Below are 16204 nucleotides of genomic sequence, written 5' to 3' on the forward strand. Positions count from 1 at the left end.
ACTAATCCAATTTTGAACAATCAAAACTCGTGACGAGTCGCGCTCAATAAATGCCATGTTTTTAACCTCAAATGATATTCTGTAAGACGAATAGTTTCGTATTCTCGAAATTTTATTATTTCTGGGTGTCGTGCAATTTGCTTAAATTTGAAATTTTTGGTTTTAATGTCAGAACTGTTCATTTACGTACAGACTTTTTCGTAAGGGAAGATTAATTGTTTCTAACATAATTCAGGACTCGTTTTTGTTTGTCGAAATTAGATTATTTTTTGATGATGTATGTTTTTTGAGTTTGGAAGTTTGCTTTTTACTCTTCAATATGAGAAGTTTTCATCTTACAGAATTTTTGTAAGGGAAAAGTTGGAATTTGTCAAGCAAAGTTCAGCACAGGTTTGTATTTTACCAGATAAGACAAAATTTCAGTTTTTTAATGGTTAGGTTTTTGGAATTTAACTCCACTACTCAAAATTGTGTATAACTTAAACCACCTAGCACAACCTTCAGTTTTGCGCTAGTAATAAGTTGCGGGTACAGCAAAAAAAAAGGTTTTAAAAAAAATGGTGCCCCCATTTTTTTCCCAAAAACTGTTTTACTCCACAAATGAGCACAATTTAGAACAAGTTTATTTTTTTCGAAGTATTAAGTTTACGGTTCTAACTGCCGGGAGATAAATGTTACCAGATTTATTCGGTACGCATAGAAATTGCCTTCTTAAAATTACAAGTTTTTAAATTGTTTACATTTATGAGTTTCCCTAATTTTAAAGTTAATGGTTTAAAACCTTTCGGAAAGTCTTCTTTCTAATTCGAAGGGAAATATCAGTCGAGAGAGACAAAGAAAGTTTTGTTTTTTGTCTCAAAAACACAATTTAATGAAAAAATTGGAAAAATCAAGTTCATAATTAAATCTATTCGCTGTATGTTTAAAGCAATAAGGTCAGTTTGAAAAATTCTTTATGTGATTGCCAAGCGTACCAATTAGTGGTCAGTTTTCCACCTGGAATACAGTTTGGGTGTATGCGATCTCACCTTTCCCTTTTTCCATTTCTGCCTTTCCAATAAGCCTTTCAATAATCAATGTATATTTGCAATTTCAAAAAAAAATCTAAAAATGTTATTGTTGGATATGTTTTAAAATGAAAACAGGTTGAGTACAGTTATCAATACGAGCAATACTACTTTTAAGAAAATCAATCAAAGAAAATAAAACATAGCATTACAAAGATTAATAAAAATTAATGAAACCTATTCTTCTTGACAAGCCAGTAGTATGTTATTTTTTATACCTAAATTGTTCATTCGTAAAATTATTGGGGCACCAGACGCAAGTTGAACACCACTGGTGGCGCTTCCCCCTCTTTTCCCTCTCACGGCTCGGCTTGCCAGCCTTTAGTCGTCGTTGGACGCTCGCGAAGTGTACTTCATATTACGTAGTTTTTCGCGAAATACCTTTTTGTCAACACAAATGCTGCTTCGGAGTTAATAATTGCGATACATTTATATTTAGTGATTTCACATCGGACGTTTCATTAGGCGACTAACAAACGTGAGTAACCGCGTCATTTCCGGTGTCTCGCAAAAGTGAAGACAAAAAGTACGCTATAGTATTTTTTGTCGTCTTTTTTCGGGTTTTGTTTTGACATGTGTGTAGGCTGCCATATTGGATTACTGCATCCGTCTTAAACGAGGCACACATTTCCACAGGTGAGAATTAATCTCATAATGGTTCATTACAGTGTATACTTTTAAGGCAAGCGCCAAAGTGTTTTTGTGGTTTTTTTTGTTGACTGCGTGACATTTTGATTTTCTTCCAAGCGTCATTGATGTGAAACTCAAAGTTTGCGAATGTGATTATGATGGGTTTTATCAAGGGAATTCTTTTGGAGTTTTTTTATACTTGAATGCAGCAATCGAAAAGCTTTGCCTGGGTTCTTACAACCTAACCTCATTTTTTTGAAACTGTTTGCTATTAAAAATCCAACGAGGTTACTAAATTTTCAATAATTTTGTCGGCCTTTCGTACATAACCTTAGGTTTTTGGAGCTCGTTTGTTTCTTAGTTTCGAAGGAATTATTGTTCCCCCTTTTTTCTTCTTGACTTTTTCTGGCCTTTTTATTTTAAAGCTGTCGTGTGATTCTTGAAACATTTACATTTGTAGCAAAGTGAGGCTATAAATTATGATTGTATTTTTATATAATTAAGTTTTACAGATAAAAGGCACAACAACATCAACTATGTTAAATTGACAGCCACTTATTTTTAAGGAGCGTTAGCTATTGTCGGGTTTAATTCTAATTTTTTCTTGGAATTCATAAGGTGTTTACAATTTCATTATTTTATCAATTTGAAATTCCCCGGTTTCGAACATTTTATAATCTTTTTAATCATTTTCATAATTACAATTCCTTTCTCATCATGGGACTATTGCCTTCAAACTTCAATAATTTAAATTTTTTGTGACAACCAGGCGCATTCTTGAATAAATTGTACTTTTTATTCGTCCTGAATGCTTATATCATAAAATTAATCATTCATCTTTGTATTCTCTTGGTCCTAAACGGTCTAATGAAATAGAATCTCAAAAATGGACATACTCATGGCATATAGTACGTGGATGATCTTTGTATTTAATCTAGATTGGATTATTTACGATTTGAAGTCCACGATTCCATAGACTCGGAAATGTCAAACCTCTTTATTCGATAACGCCTCATTATTTCGTTAATCAGTCTGTATCTTCTTACTTATATCCTAGTGAACCAACAGCTGTTCTTTTGATTACAAAATACTTCTATTCTGATCAGTTCCAATTTCGGTTCAGATAAAAAGATACATTACAGATATTATGCTGAAAAATTTGATATTCAAACGACCATCTGTCTTTTTTTTTAATATCCTTTTTTTGAAATAGACTATTTTTCAATTCAAATAATTTTATTACTTTTGTGGATATAATTGTACTTATAAAACAGATGTTAGGTGTTGCTTATTATAGAAAAAAAAATACGGTTTTAAATTAAAACCTTAAATTTATTAGGAACTTATTAATGTATCGATCTTCAATATCTTTTTCGGTAGGAAATGAAGTATCTACTTTATATGTTGGAGGTAAAACCAAATTTAAAGATCCGGGGATGTGTCCCCTTTAGCGCCTCCCTTAATCCGGGTTTGATTAATGTTCCTGCGAGAGAAAAAGGCATACATACCATAAATCTAATTCGTTATTTCTTCGACATAGGAGGATTATTTATAAATTCTTGAAAATTTCCTCTAATAATTTTTCAGAGTTCAGATTGTGCAATTTTTCGATTGTTGACAAAGAAGAGCCTTCAAGTTAATAAACATTTATCTAATTTGTTGATTTATTTCAAAAGTTTATATTATAATTACTACAGTGTCTATATGTACCGAAAAATCGGATTATTTGTACCGCATTGTTGGTATACTCTTTTTCAGGTCCTGTTACTCGTACCGAAAAAATCCTTCAGTTGATGTGCTTGAACTGCTTAAATATTTCTCTATTTGTATTAGAAATAATATATTATTAAAACAAAATCGCAATGCATAATTTAAGTTATAATAACTATATTTATGGGTAAAATAGAATTAGTTTATAATTTTCTTTTATAAATATATCCCCTGAAAAATAAAAGATTTTGATTCAAGATACAAAATCGGGTTTCGGCCCTTTTTCATTCGTTTCTCGATTTGATGCATAACGAGAGAACAAGCGATATTATACGAGTAAATGCGTCTCCGAAAATAACCTTAAAATCGGCACGATCTCAGCTCACGCCTTATTTGGTGTTACCAAGGATAAGTGGGTTTTCTCGTGCCGAAAGTTTATGGAATGTCAAGCGACTCCGACAAATCGTGTTCAAAGAGCATCTGAGGTAAAAACATCTCTAATTTCAAAATATGTAATTCAATTTCGAAACTTAAAGAAAGAAATATTTAAAATTCTTGTAAGTCTTCATTTATTAACATAATTAAAGTAATAATTTGAATAATAATAATAATTCAACTTTAGAAGCTTGCTAAATTAAAAGGAATACTTGGACGTTGTTGCGTTTTTAAGTAATTAACATTATAATCAGAAACAGAATTTTGAACCTTCTAATAATGTTGGAAAAAAAAATATTTTATTAATACAGTCATATTTTAGTTGCTTCCAATTTTCTAATGAGGCATTTCAATTAAAACATTGTTTTTTATCTTACACACTCTGTTATACTCTTCTTCTACATTGAGTTAATTGGTAATTAATAGAAGAACCTTTTCCAACTGTAATGGCCTTTGATATAGGTCTGTATAGTTTGAAAGAAAGGGTTAATGGTGTATACTTGCGAGAAGTTGTCCCAGTAATATCGACTTGAGCAGATTGAAGTTATTAACATTTTTTCAGAAACTAAACGAAATACATATTTTTTGCCAAACACTTTCCATAAAATTAATATATTTCAAAAAAAATGTCAAAAAAAAATGTTCAGATTTTTCTTTAAAAAATGTGTTCAATTTGGTATAATAGAAATTACTTTTAAAAGTTGGGCCTTAAAAAGGGAGAAGAAATGAATTGAGATATATTTTAAAGAGCGTCCCCCTTTTCCAGTTTTTTTAAAAGTATTTTTGGTCATTTTAAAGCAGGAACCTTGGAATTGTAGGAGTTAGTTGATCGCACAACTGTCATGATTTAAAGTACCCAACACTATTACGCGTGATTTTTTTGGCCCCCGGAAAAGGAGCCAAACGTGCATTAGGTTTATTACCATTAAAACAAGAACTTATAAAAGCATTCAGACCACAAATTTATTTGAGCCTTTTGACGCCACACCCATTTTCCACCTTTCTTATAACTAGAATTAGTCCTGAGTACATAAAAGAATGCAATTCAATTCTCTCACATGAAGAATAGTATAATAAAAAATATATAGTAGATATAGAGGATATTTTTTTAATTCATTGCGTAAAAAAGATGTTAACTAATTTAAAAAATTAAAATAATTGATTTTTTAATTTAGCTTAGACAAAACTATTTTTTATTAGCTTAGAAAAATTATTTTTTTCATCATACGTGTATTTGGGCATTATTTTTTATTTTTCAAAAGCCATTAAATTAACTAAAAAATTTATTTAAGAATTTGGTATCGTTATTATGACTTAATTTAATCGATTTTCAAAAATAAAAAATAATATATAAATACACTTATGGCGAAAAATCATTTTTGTCCACGTTATGAAAAAAATTATTTTTTCTCCCATGCAATTGGTATCATTGCTTGACTCTCGGAGTGCAGGCATCTTGCCAGTGGACGTCAAAACAGGAAGTACCTACATCCATCACTTAACTCTCGGTTTAGGATCAGTGTCGGATGTTGCCTTGCACTGGTCTTGTTATTAAATCGGGAGGATAGAGACACAAACAGTGAAAGCTGCCTCAACCGTTTCCAATTGGAATCATTAAGTTTTGCTAAGAAATATAAAAGTTATTTTGAGTTGCGTTGATGTGTACCAATAAAAATAAGCAAGGTTTTCTTGAACTTTTGATTATTTACAAAGAAATTTATTAATGTTTACATAAAAAACTTAAAGGGTGAGTAGTGAGGTATTCCTTCTTCAATCCGGCGTCCAAGCAGTGTATGTTAAACGACGACTGTTTATGCATCGACGGCACCTCAAAAATATTTTTAAATACACTCATATTTGCGTTTATATGTGGTGCATATTGCATTAAAATAAAAATATTAATGATAAAAATTGTACTTTTGAGTCTAACTTTAAGATAATAGAACGTCATTTTTACTATGCAACTTGTTATGTAGTTATGAAATAAAGATGTTTACCAAGTTTTACAACAATACAACCACTTGTTTTAATAATATAATCCTTGGATATCAGAGTGCTGTCGAGAATTATCCAAATACAAAAAATGCGTGTTTCGATGAGACCCACAACTTTGATGTATAACATTCGAAACTCTGATCAATATTTATCGATGTTTAAACCAAAAAGATTTTTTTTAATCAACATTGATGAACGACTTAATTTCTATTAACCAGCGCCAAAAATACGTTTAGAAATTTTAATTGGGATGCAAAAGGAATCCGTAGGCCAAGTATCAAGTCAATATTTTTGGGTGACCTTTTTAGAAGTATACTCAATGGAAGATAGAAATTAATTTATTTGTATCACATTCTCATAATTTATTATCGAAGGTGTTAAATTCATGTGAATTTGGTTGTTTTATGCAGTTTTCGTCATATTTGGCTATGAAAATATTAACAGTTATGACAATAAGATTGACATTATAAACTGGTTTCAAAATTTCAAAGAGTTGATATTGACATTATGATTTTTATTTTATTAAGACAACGACGTATTAAGAAATGTAAAATGATGCTCTTCGGAATGTGATAGTTTTGTGCTTACAAGCGGCGAAAAGTGAAGCCGAAATGTAGCATGGTGTATTATTGCAAATAAGTTATTGTGGAATGAAAATACAATTTAAGCTAGGTCGTAAGACTAATTTTAATTAATTATTTTATATTAATTTTTTTATCATAAATCTCGGATTAATTTTTTTACTTTATTTCTCAATATCGTAATAAGTAGTCCTGGATGTAGTTACAGAAACTAATATAGCTTGCATTTAGTATGTAATAAAATTCAAGATAATATAGAACATGTGTCGTGTTTTGGACATACTTTGATTGAATGCGAAGCGTAAAGTACGTAACGAGAATGTATTCGTTAAACCCGATGAAGCTTTAACAAAATAAAATTCACAATTAATAAATTACAGTTGTCTTGAATTATGCAATATTTCTCTTGGTCTATAAATCCTTTTCTTATGCTTCTTTAAATATTGAGAACATGTCGAATAAGATGGAATGAAATTGAAAAGATTATAAACTCTAAACTTGTCGATTTAAAAGCACTCAAGTTTTAAAACGCGCTGATAATAATGTAATTTCTTCCAGGTTCATTCGAAATTAATTTGAATTTGATAGATTTGAAAAGTATAGACTGCAATTCTAAAATTGTATTTACATTAATGTAAAAAATTGTTGATCACTACATATTAATTGCTTTTAAATAAAGGAAGCTATTTCGAAAAAGGTCCTAAACGATCGAGACTTCCTTCTTCCTCATTCCTGTATTGCGAGTCAAGTCCGACCAGCCTCGTTACGCGAGAAATAATAATTTTGTCGTGCTCTCACTCTCGACACTGTGCGGACTTACAAAGAAGTCAGTCTCTCTTAATACAGTATACACTTGTATGTAAATAGCGTGTGAGCACGATCGCTTTCGAACTTCCGTACACTCTGCAATTACGTAAGCGCATGTGACGAGCGAGACATTAAATTTACATTTTCATATGCAATATGCGATCATATCTTGGAAAGTATGGTTTTTCCGAACATTCAGATCAATCTTCACTACTACTCATTTTTTCAAATGCCGCTAGGATTTTTTCTAGCCATTCCTTTGATATGTATTACAGGAACAACTAGAAAAGATCCTCGCGTTAATTTTTTACAGACACTAAAAATTGGCAAAAAATATGGGTTTTCGACCCTCTAAAAAATTGCCAGGAACATTACGGAGGAAAAAACCTGCAGAGCAGTGTGTCCGCAGACGCTTTTACAATTCACTTTGGAGCGAACGAATTAAATTCAAAAGCGATAGTAATAATCAAGTGATCACCACGAAGTACAGTCAGGTTCTCAGTACCTAAATCTAAAGTAGGCAGACTTTATTTAAAGTCGAAAGGTTCTTGTTTTATATTTATAACAATAAAAGTACTTCGATATAAGGGTTGATTTTTTGCGAGAAACACGAGTTAAATATATCTAGGAGTGAGAACACGAAAATGGGAAAGAAAAGTTCGAAGTTTTGTTTTATTTACTGAAATGAGTTTACGGGAGGAAGTAATCGAGGGGTGATGTTTTTGTTTCTTTTTATTCATCTCAGAAATTTTATTGTTAAAGTCATTCACCCCTTTACAATAAAAATCCAATTTACAATTAATGTGCACAAATACAAATTAAATCACCTGAATGGACAAAGTTGTCAGCATTAATTAAATGTAAAGTTCATATCCTTGTCCATCCATATATCAATTTCGCGAGTAAATCTGCTAACGATTTCACTTGACTTCGCTCCGCGGATTATTTTAAACGGAAAAGATGTTTTCCAATTAAAACAAATTTCTTGGAGGTATCGGATAAACTTACTGGTCGTGAGCTTTTTAATTGGGCTAATTAAACTTCCCAGCTTTTTGTGCCTTCAACTTCTCATGAAAAGCCCTTTAATTGCATTAGTTGGGGACCAGCAACACGGCTGGTGGAAAATATGCAGTCTTAGGTAGGACGTCGTTTAATTTTGACTGGTGTGCATTTAATGGATGAAAATGCCGTTCTAACCCTCCAAAATGCTGAACGCGGGAACTTTGAATTCTGAATCGAAACCATTGTTGTTTGTTTTCCTGCTTCACAAACTAAACCGGATTGCTCTTTCTGGCAAAACGTTCGATGCAAATATCGCACGCGATCGAAAGCGACGTCTAGTGTTAAATTCGAGTTCAAAGCGAAATGTTTTGTGCTTCGCTCGAATGAGAAATGCTAATCCTCAAATTACCAATTCAAAAATGCTTACACCCCGAGTCTAGACCAATTTCAAGACTTGCAAGTTTATTATTTCCCCTTTTTCGATCTCTTTTTCATATGCGAAGTCTTCTTTTTAATTTGCGAGATCAAGAAATACGTGAGTCATTCTGAAGCTGAAAAACTACTTCAACGTCTATTTTTAAAAGCACAAGTTTTCTATTAAATGAAATATTCCATTTTCAGCTAATTATTTAATTACTATTTAATTTGTGGTTAAACTGGTATTAGCCCCAAATGGAATATTTCATTCATTTAAGGAAACTAAATTGAAATAATTTGTTTTAAAATTATTTTATGAAAAAAGAGTTTTCTATTATCTATTGAGATGAGTTATTTTGACACCAGATACATGCGCAAATTACAATTCAATTCGACATCCTTTTTAGATGTAAATGACCAGAGTATATCGGTGACGTCAATCAGTTTCAAGAAAAGTTTGTCATAGAGTTGTAGAGCATAGGTCATTGTATCCACAACGCATAATTTTCTGACTTTTCTGCAAACTTTTCTAATTCTTTGGAAATTAAAGATTGGTAATTTTGTAGTCACTTTTCTGATTTCCCCCCATACTTATTTAATTTTCTCACATTGGTTGCAGCTACCTCGGCAGGTACAAATAAAACAATGTTTCATCTTTTCAGTTTAAAATCTAAGAATAAATCATTTCAGTCGTTTATGAAATATTTAAAATTGGACAGTTTTAAATTTGAAACGTTTATAATTAAATTATTTACAATTAAACAAATTAAATACTAATTTTGATTGACTTTCAATTGTATAAACTCAAATTGGAAGTAATAATATAAAAAACATAATATTTCTACCTAATTATATGTTTGCAAGGTCAATGTTTGCAACAGGATGTAGAAAAAATGAACTTTTGTAGAGTAAGACAAAATGCTGTGTTTGGTGAAAGGAAAAACTAACTTCTTCTTATCCGCCAGTTATGATTCTCATGTCTTCATGCTCATAATATGATTTCTCTAATAAAATACTCGTAGGTCTATTTAATGTAATACAGATTTAAAACGGTTTAAGAATAGTGCTTTTAATTGCAAAAATAATCTTTTCACGGTGGATTTCAAGTTAGTTTTCAATTTAAAACTTTAAAAATCCAACAAATTTGAAGCAAATAAATATAAATTTAATTCATTTAAAATGTATACAATAAAAGTTTAATGTCGAAATATTGCAATTTTTCGCATTGACTGCAGAGGTAATTGTCAACTAAAATAGTTTAATATTTCAGATTAAATCTTAATAAAATATTTATTTTCATATTAATAAAGTTTGAAATTGAAATAATTTTGAATTTTATCCTTCAATAATGTTCAATAATTTGAAATAAATGGCAAAATCTTTACAGTCGAAGAAATTTGATATTGAAACCAATTATCATCTGAATTTTGATTAATTATACAATTCAAAAAATGTAGCGATCGTAGATGATGAGATTATTATGGCAGAATCAATCGAAGTCTTGCAAAGAATGTTGAACAAACTGATTACAAGCATGGAGAGCATGACCTTAAAATTAATTTAAATACAACAAAAATTATGGCGTTTGAAGGAAAGAGAGAGAAAACAATATTCAACATTGTCCGAAATAATGAGAGAATAGAAGAAGTTGATAACTACATATATCTTGGTAGCCTATTCACTAGTGATGGAAAGATAGATGAGTTAGATATGCACATAAACGAGGGTAAGATGATTATCGGTAGAACAGAGCCCATTATCAAAATTAAAAATATATCAAGTAAAGCTAAAATGCCAATCCATAATTCTATATTTGTACTGACAGTGATATACCGTTGCTGGACATGAATCTATCAAGGAAATAATTATAATAAAATAAACGCGATTGACATGAAATTCCTGCGCATAAAAATGCGGGAAAACACTGACGCACAAAATGAGTCACGAGATAATCTTTAAAGAATTTGGTGCAAAAGGGACACGAATTGTTACTTGGGAAATAAATTGGTTAATATGGTTCGGACATGTTTAGAGAATAAAAGATGAACGACTAACGAAACAAGTGTATCAAGGTAAAGTAAATGGCAGTGTGTCCAGAAGTAGACTGCAGAAAGAATGGTGAGATTGTGTGAATAAGACCCCAATTAGAAGAGACATAAGAAGCCACAGAAACACGATAGCTTGAATGCAAAAATACATGGACGTGCAGGAAGTTAGAAAAGTTGGCAGGACAGAAAAGTATGGCGACAAATAGTTAATAAAAAGGGTGTCAGGAGAGTGAATGCCGCCTGAAACAAAACCTTGGATACTAATAGGCCGGAGTGGGGAACCTCACATGACAACTTTGTGAGGCGCTTCACTTGAGGTTATTGCTAGACAGATTGATCAGCAACCTGGGTCGGAGCAGTGTTGTAGAATGAACTTGTTGGTTAAATAAATAAGATTAGAATTCTAGATTAATCTTAAAATCTTACATTGCTCTCTTACTCACCGAGTAAGTTGCGTGTACCCTTTCTACGACTATTCAAAAAAAAGTCAGGTTCGACGTATCCTTCCAGCTTTTTCGAAAGAAATTTCAATATTAATAACATCGAAAGAAGTCGTATTCATAAGGTATGTCTATACGTGTACCAAAATTTTGGTACGAATAGCGGAACCTAGATAAGGGGCTATTTGTACCGATATATTGGTAATTTTTAATATTGCATATTTTTCCTTTTAAAGTTCAATAAGTTAAAAATTGTTAGACTATATTTTGATTCCTCTAACTTTTATTGAAGACATCAAATATTTTCAAGTTTTGCTATATATTACGTGAGCAAGTGAAAATTTAGTACCATCGAGGACTGTTAAAGAGGATTCGGTCATGAAGTAGATTCTCTCTTATTAGTTGAGCTTGCTTTTATGATTTATAGCTCTCTAGGAAAATTTGTTTATACCCCCCGTGACTTTGTACCTATATCATTTTATTATTTTTGAAAATCATCATGCAGTATCGTCTTAAATTAAAATCAACATTTAAACATAGATTTAAATACATAATTTATTATATTATTTATATTAGTATTATCTTTCCACATATTTTCAGAAATATTAACGTAGAAAGATATAAATTATCTGTGTTTTTGCGAGACATAATATCTCCAAGACGATTTGTAAAGCTGCTTTTATTATATAGAAACATTCTGAGTAACCTAAATTCTTCGTGAAATAAGAAAGAATGCAACCTCCATTAAGAAAAGTGGATATGTTCTTTCTTAATCTAACAAATAAATCTAAGAAAATGTAAAGCATGGCCTTCTGACCTAGTATTGGAAAATTCCTCAAGACAAATATCTTTTTATTTCACTGCTCTCTCTCTCGCTCTCCTTTTCCGGTGTCAGTAAAGATCCTCACACCAAATATACACCTATCTAGGGGAAGTAATTTGCATTCAGATTAAGTTTGTGCTTTTACTTTGGTACGTGCCACTTTACGTATCTAACGTTTTCTCAAGGCAGTGTCGAGCTGATCATGTCGAAATATCCACCAGCCTTGAATTTTATTTTTAGTCCAAGAAAATAAGAGATACATATTATTGGGGTCGACGTAAGATGTTATTGCTATGCGTTCACAGCTTTTTTAAACAACAAGGCTTGTCCGAAAAACTTGGACCTTCTTCATTTAAAAAAAAGAAATTTCCACTATTATTTTCGAATCTTTTTATTTTTGCAGGCACAAATTGCTTTTGGCTAATTTAATGTGCTTGATATCCTTAAATAAAAATTGTATAACGTTTCATACAAATTGAACTCAAGTTTCACGTAATTGTATTAAAGTCTCATATATTTTTTCTGAAATTTCTGGATTGGGGCCTAAAGGTTATTTTCCTGTAAAGATAAATTTAAAAATCCCCGCTCGAGTGTTATCGGAACAAGAAGCTCTAAGCACTTACATTTGTCCATTTGGACAATTGTGTATAAAAAATGAAAGTATATATTTTAATTGTATTTTCTTAATCTGTTTCAGAAAACGTTTTAGGAGTTAGGGAGCATGGAAGGTGAATCATCAACCGTGTGGAGCAGCTAAGGTGAGCTTTTTTTGATAATTTTAAGTTCTAATTTCGTTTTATGCGATTAAAACTGAAAGAAATGTGAAAAAGTCTTTCATTGAAATATTATTTAAATTTACTACACTTTGTTCAAACTGAAATTTGTTGTTCGTAGAAACAAATTATTAGTACGATCATATATAACTTTTTTTATTGTTTTTAAAATACCTTACAGATAAAATAAAACTAAATAAATACTTTGCATGTTTGCATGGACGGTCTTCTCGATGTAACTAGCTTAGCCCTATTTCTAGACATTATAACTCCAAAAAATGACATACGCACCTGGCTTCACCCACAGTTGTGGTGGACAGAGACGAACATTAACAAATTTTGTTCGAAACTTTCATTAAATCCTCAAACTCGTTTTAATGATTGAAACACTTGATGAAAACCTTCATGAAAGCACTCTCTTCTCTCATTATAGTCATCCTAATAATTCAAAGAATCAGAATTCCACAAAAGAACAATGGTACTGAATTGATTTTGATCTCTTCATTCTTAAGAGAAAGCACTATTAATAAACACCGCCACGAAATAATAGGATTTTCTCATAACTCTTAATCAACCGATTTCTCTACAGATTGTGATCCACCAGTTTAGAAATAAAATGCCTTCCTTCAGCCAATTTTTCTTGCCTTTTCCTCGGCAGTATCTTGATTCTGGTACCGGATCTTACAGAAAAAGACGGAGACGGAACACAGTAACCCAGTGACACATGGGAAAAATTCTCGACATCGCGAAACCTAATTGTTGTCCTTTGCAAAAAGTGGAAATAATTGTACCGGGGACTTCAAACTTGAGGAGTACGAGAGTTAAACTCGAGCTACCTTATGATGTGAATTATAAGCGAAAATTTCCCATGTGTCAGTGTATTTTAGACAAGTCTTGATGATACAGTTCCTTTCTTCCTGAATTTAATTATAGTCTTTGCGCTTAAGTAACTCTCTTTGATTAACGGTTTAAACATTAACGAGAGGATCATCACTCCACACTAATGCGTTTTGCAGCATGAATAATTTCCTTGTTCACATTATTCGTCACTCAGTACCTCTTTACTAGTATTTCACAATCTCACGCTACAATGTTCCTTCAGATTTGAAGCTGCTTGATTATATGGAAATATTAATTTTCTAATTATCAATTAACTTTACATCTACTTTAGCCACCGGGCTTGTCCGTTAACTTAATTGCGAGAAATCTTTCATTTTCTTTCGAATACTTATATGGAAGGTGAAACATTATCGTGATGGAAACTGATCGAAATCAATTTCAGATTGCTAGGTTTTTAATTTATTAGATAGAAATTTGATTAGGATCTTTCCTAACAAGCTGAGAATTATATTGAATTGATCTATCTAATTTGCCCATATTATTATTATTATTATTATTATTATACTATAAAGACATAGGGATAATCGTGAATGACTCGGTTTTAGCAATAGATCAGGCAGTTTATGTAAGAAAAGTGACTAAGGGAATTGTACAAGGCAGTATAAGGGAGAGTGGGAGTGGAGTTATAGAATTTTAGATCAATCTAGAATTCTCTTGTTAGTTAATTAAATAACGCGTTCGTTCCGGAAAACTAATCTGACTCAGGTCGCTGATCAATCTCTCTAGCAAGCAGCCCAGACGAAGAACTTCACAAACTCATAATGTAAAGCTCTCCACACGGACCCATTAGTGTCCTGGGTCTTTTCATTCAGGCGTCACTCCATTGGCACCTTTGACCGTGCATTTTTTATAAACTATTTGGCCTCGCACTTTTATGTTTTAGCATACCTCTTTAGCTTTCATTAAGTCCATGGATTTCCTCATAGAAGCTCTTGTGTTTCTATGGCTTTTTTATTTTTTTTAAATTAAGGTCGCATTCACACATTCCTACCACTCTTTACCTCGGTTTGCCTTTGGGCACGTTATACCATTTACCTTACCTCGATATACTTGTTTCGTATTATATCACAATTAATCAAATGTAGATGAATTGAAAAATAATATAAAAAAATTCGATTTGAAATTGATGAATTCTGGACTTAAAATGTTGAATTTTATGTATATTTTGAGTCTGACATCAAAAATTTTTTTTAATATTGACAAATTCTTAATCAGAGACCACGAAAACTATCGAGTAACTATTTTCAGCCAAATCCGTCAAAAATCGTTTTTCGGCTTATTGGGTCCGCCATTTTGAATTTTTGAATTCTGACACCAGATTCGTAATCAGCGACTCAAAAAAAAAAAAAAAAAACAACCGAGTAACTATTTGTAGCCAAATTCGTCGAAATTTTTACATTGTTGTCTCTATCTTGGGGCCGCCATGCTAAAATTAAAAAAATTTTATTCCAGTTTCATAATCAGCTGTCCCAAAAAATCCCGACTCACCATTTTCACATAAATATGTGGATTTTTTGAAGTTTTGCCAAAATTCGAGGTCACCTGGCTCGTAATGTCACGTTCGACCGTATTAAGATCTTGGTGGATCAAAAAAAATCTTTCGGCAGCTTCTTATAGGAGGACAGTGACAACTTTTGACCTCCTTCAGCCCTTCAAAGCCTATATGAAAATATTTGTTTTTTCGCTCCACCATAGTAAATAATGTAGCTCGCGCTGAGAAACAGCAATTTACATTCAAGTTTTTTACTTTTGGTTTTTGGTGACTCACACATTGAAACAATCGTACGTGAGAAATATTTTTGAGACCCAGCCAACAAAAAGATTCAATTATGCACGTCCCCTAACCTTGTTTTTTATAGACGTATTTTAACAATATTATTTTAACAATACCATTTTTTTATATTGTTCATCTTAATTACTAATGTTCGCTTCTTATTTTTAATAATAAATTTACTCATTTTCGAAGTTTCGACGTTTGATTTTTAGTGCCAAATCCTTTTATTTTTCTATTTGTTGATCTTTATGGTTAAAAACCTACATCAATAATAAAATTTGTGTTTACTCTTCAGCAATAAAACGCTTATTTTCATAGAAAGGCTAAACTATTCATAAAACTTAAAGACCACGGAAAATGAACATAGTTTGTACGCAAAAATATCTTAAACTTACATAATTCTAACTTTTAATGAATCTTACATTCTTTTTAACTATCAGCTTATTTGATGTATCTTTATAATCTGAACCTTTTTCATTTCTATTGAATAATAAAAAATGTAAGTTAATTATTACCTTATTTCGCACTTATATTTCGCTTTGCTCGGAAGATTGTCTGCTAAAGGTCGAGACTGTCTCAAACCTTTTCCCCTTTTCACTTGGAAACGATAATTGTAGGTAATTAGGTCAAATTAATGTTCCGCTTCAGCTCGCAAGAAGCTCGGGGAATGGGATGTATGTGTGGCAAGAACAAGCTCAGGGTTTCAAGTAATGTGTGATAGAATGCAGCCGGTATACGAATTTCGAATGAGTTATTATTAGTTTTTACCCCGCATAGATATATCTTCATCGAACTTGGACCC

At 31.6% G+C, this 16204-nt stretch overlaps 1 protein-coding gene across 3 annotated transcripts in view; it reads left to right on the forward strand.

Annotated features, from left to right (window-relative positions):
- The first annotated feature begins 1413 nt into the window (after positions 1-1413).
- Positions 1414-16204, forward strand: part of LOC117179282 — a 298303-nt gene continuing 283512 nt past the window's right edge. For all 3 annotated transcript variants that reach the window (XM_033370926.1, XM_033370929.1, XM_033370928.1), the window contains exons 1-2: positions 1414-1703; positions 12653-12713. The gene's annotated coding sequence lies outside the window, so the exon portion shown is untranslated. The remainder of the gene's footprint in view (positions 1704-12652; positions 12714-16204) is intronic.

Source organism: Belonocnema kinseyi, chromosome 9, assembly GCF_010883055.1.
Source record: "Belonocnema kinseyi isolate 2016_QV_RU_SX_M_011 chromosome 9, B_treatae_v1, whole genome shotgun sequence".
In the NCBI taxonomy this organism is placed as follows: Eukaryota; Metazoa; Arthropoda; class Insecta; order Hymenoptera; family Cynipidae; genus Belonocnema; species Belonocnema kinseyi.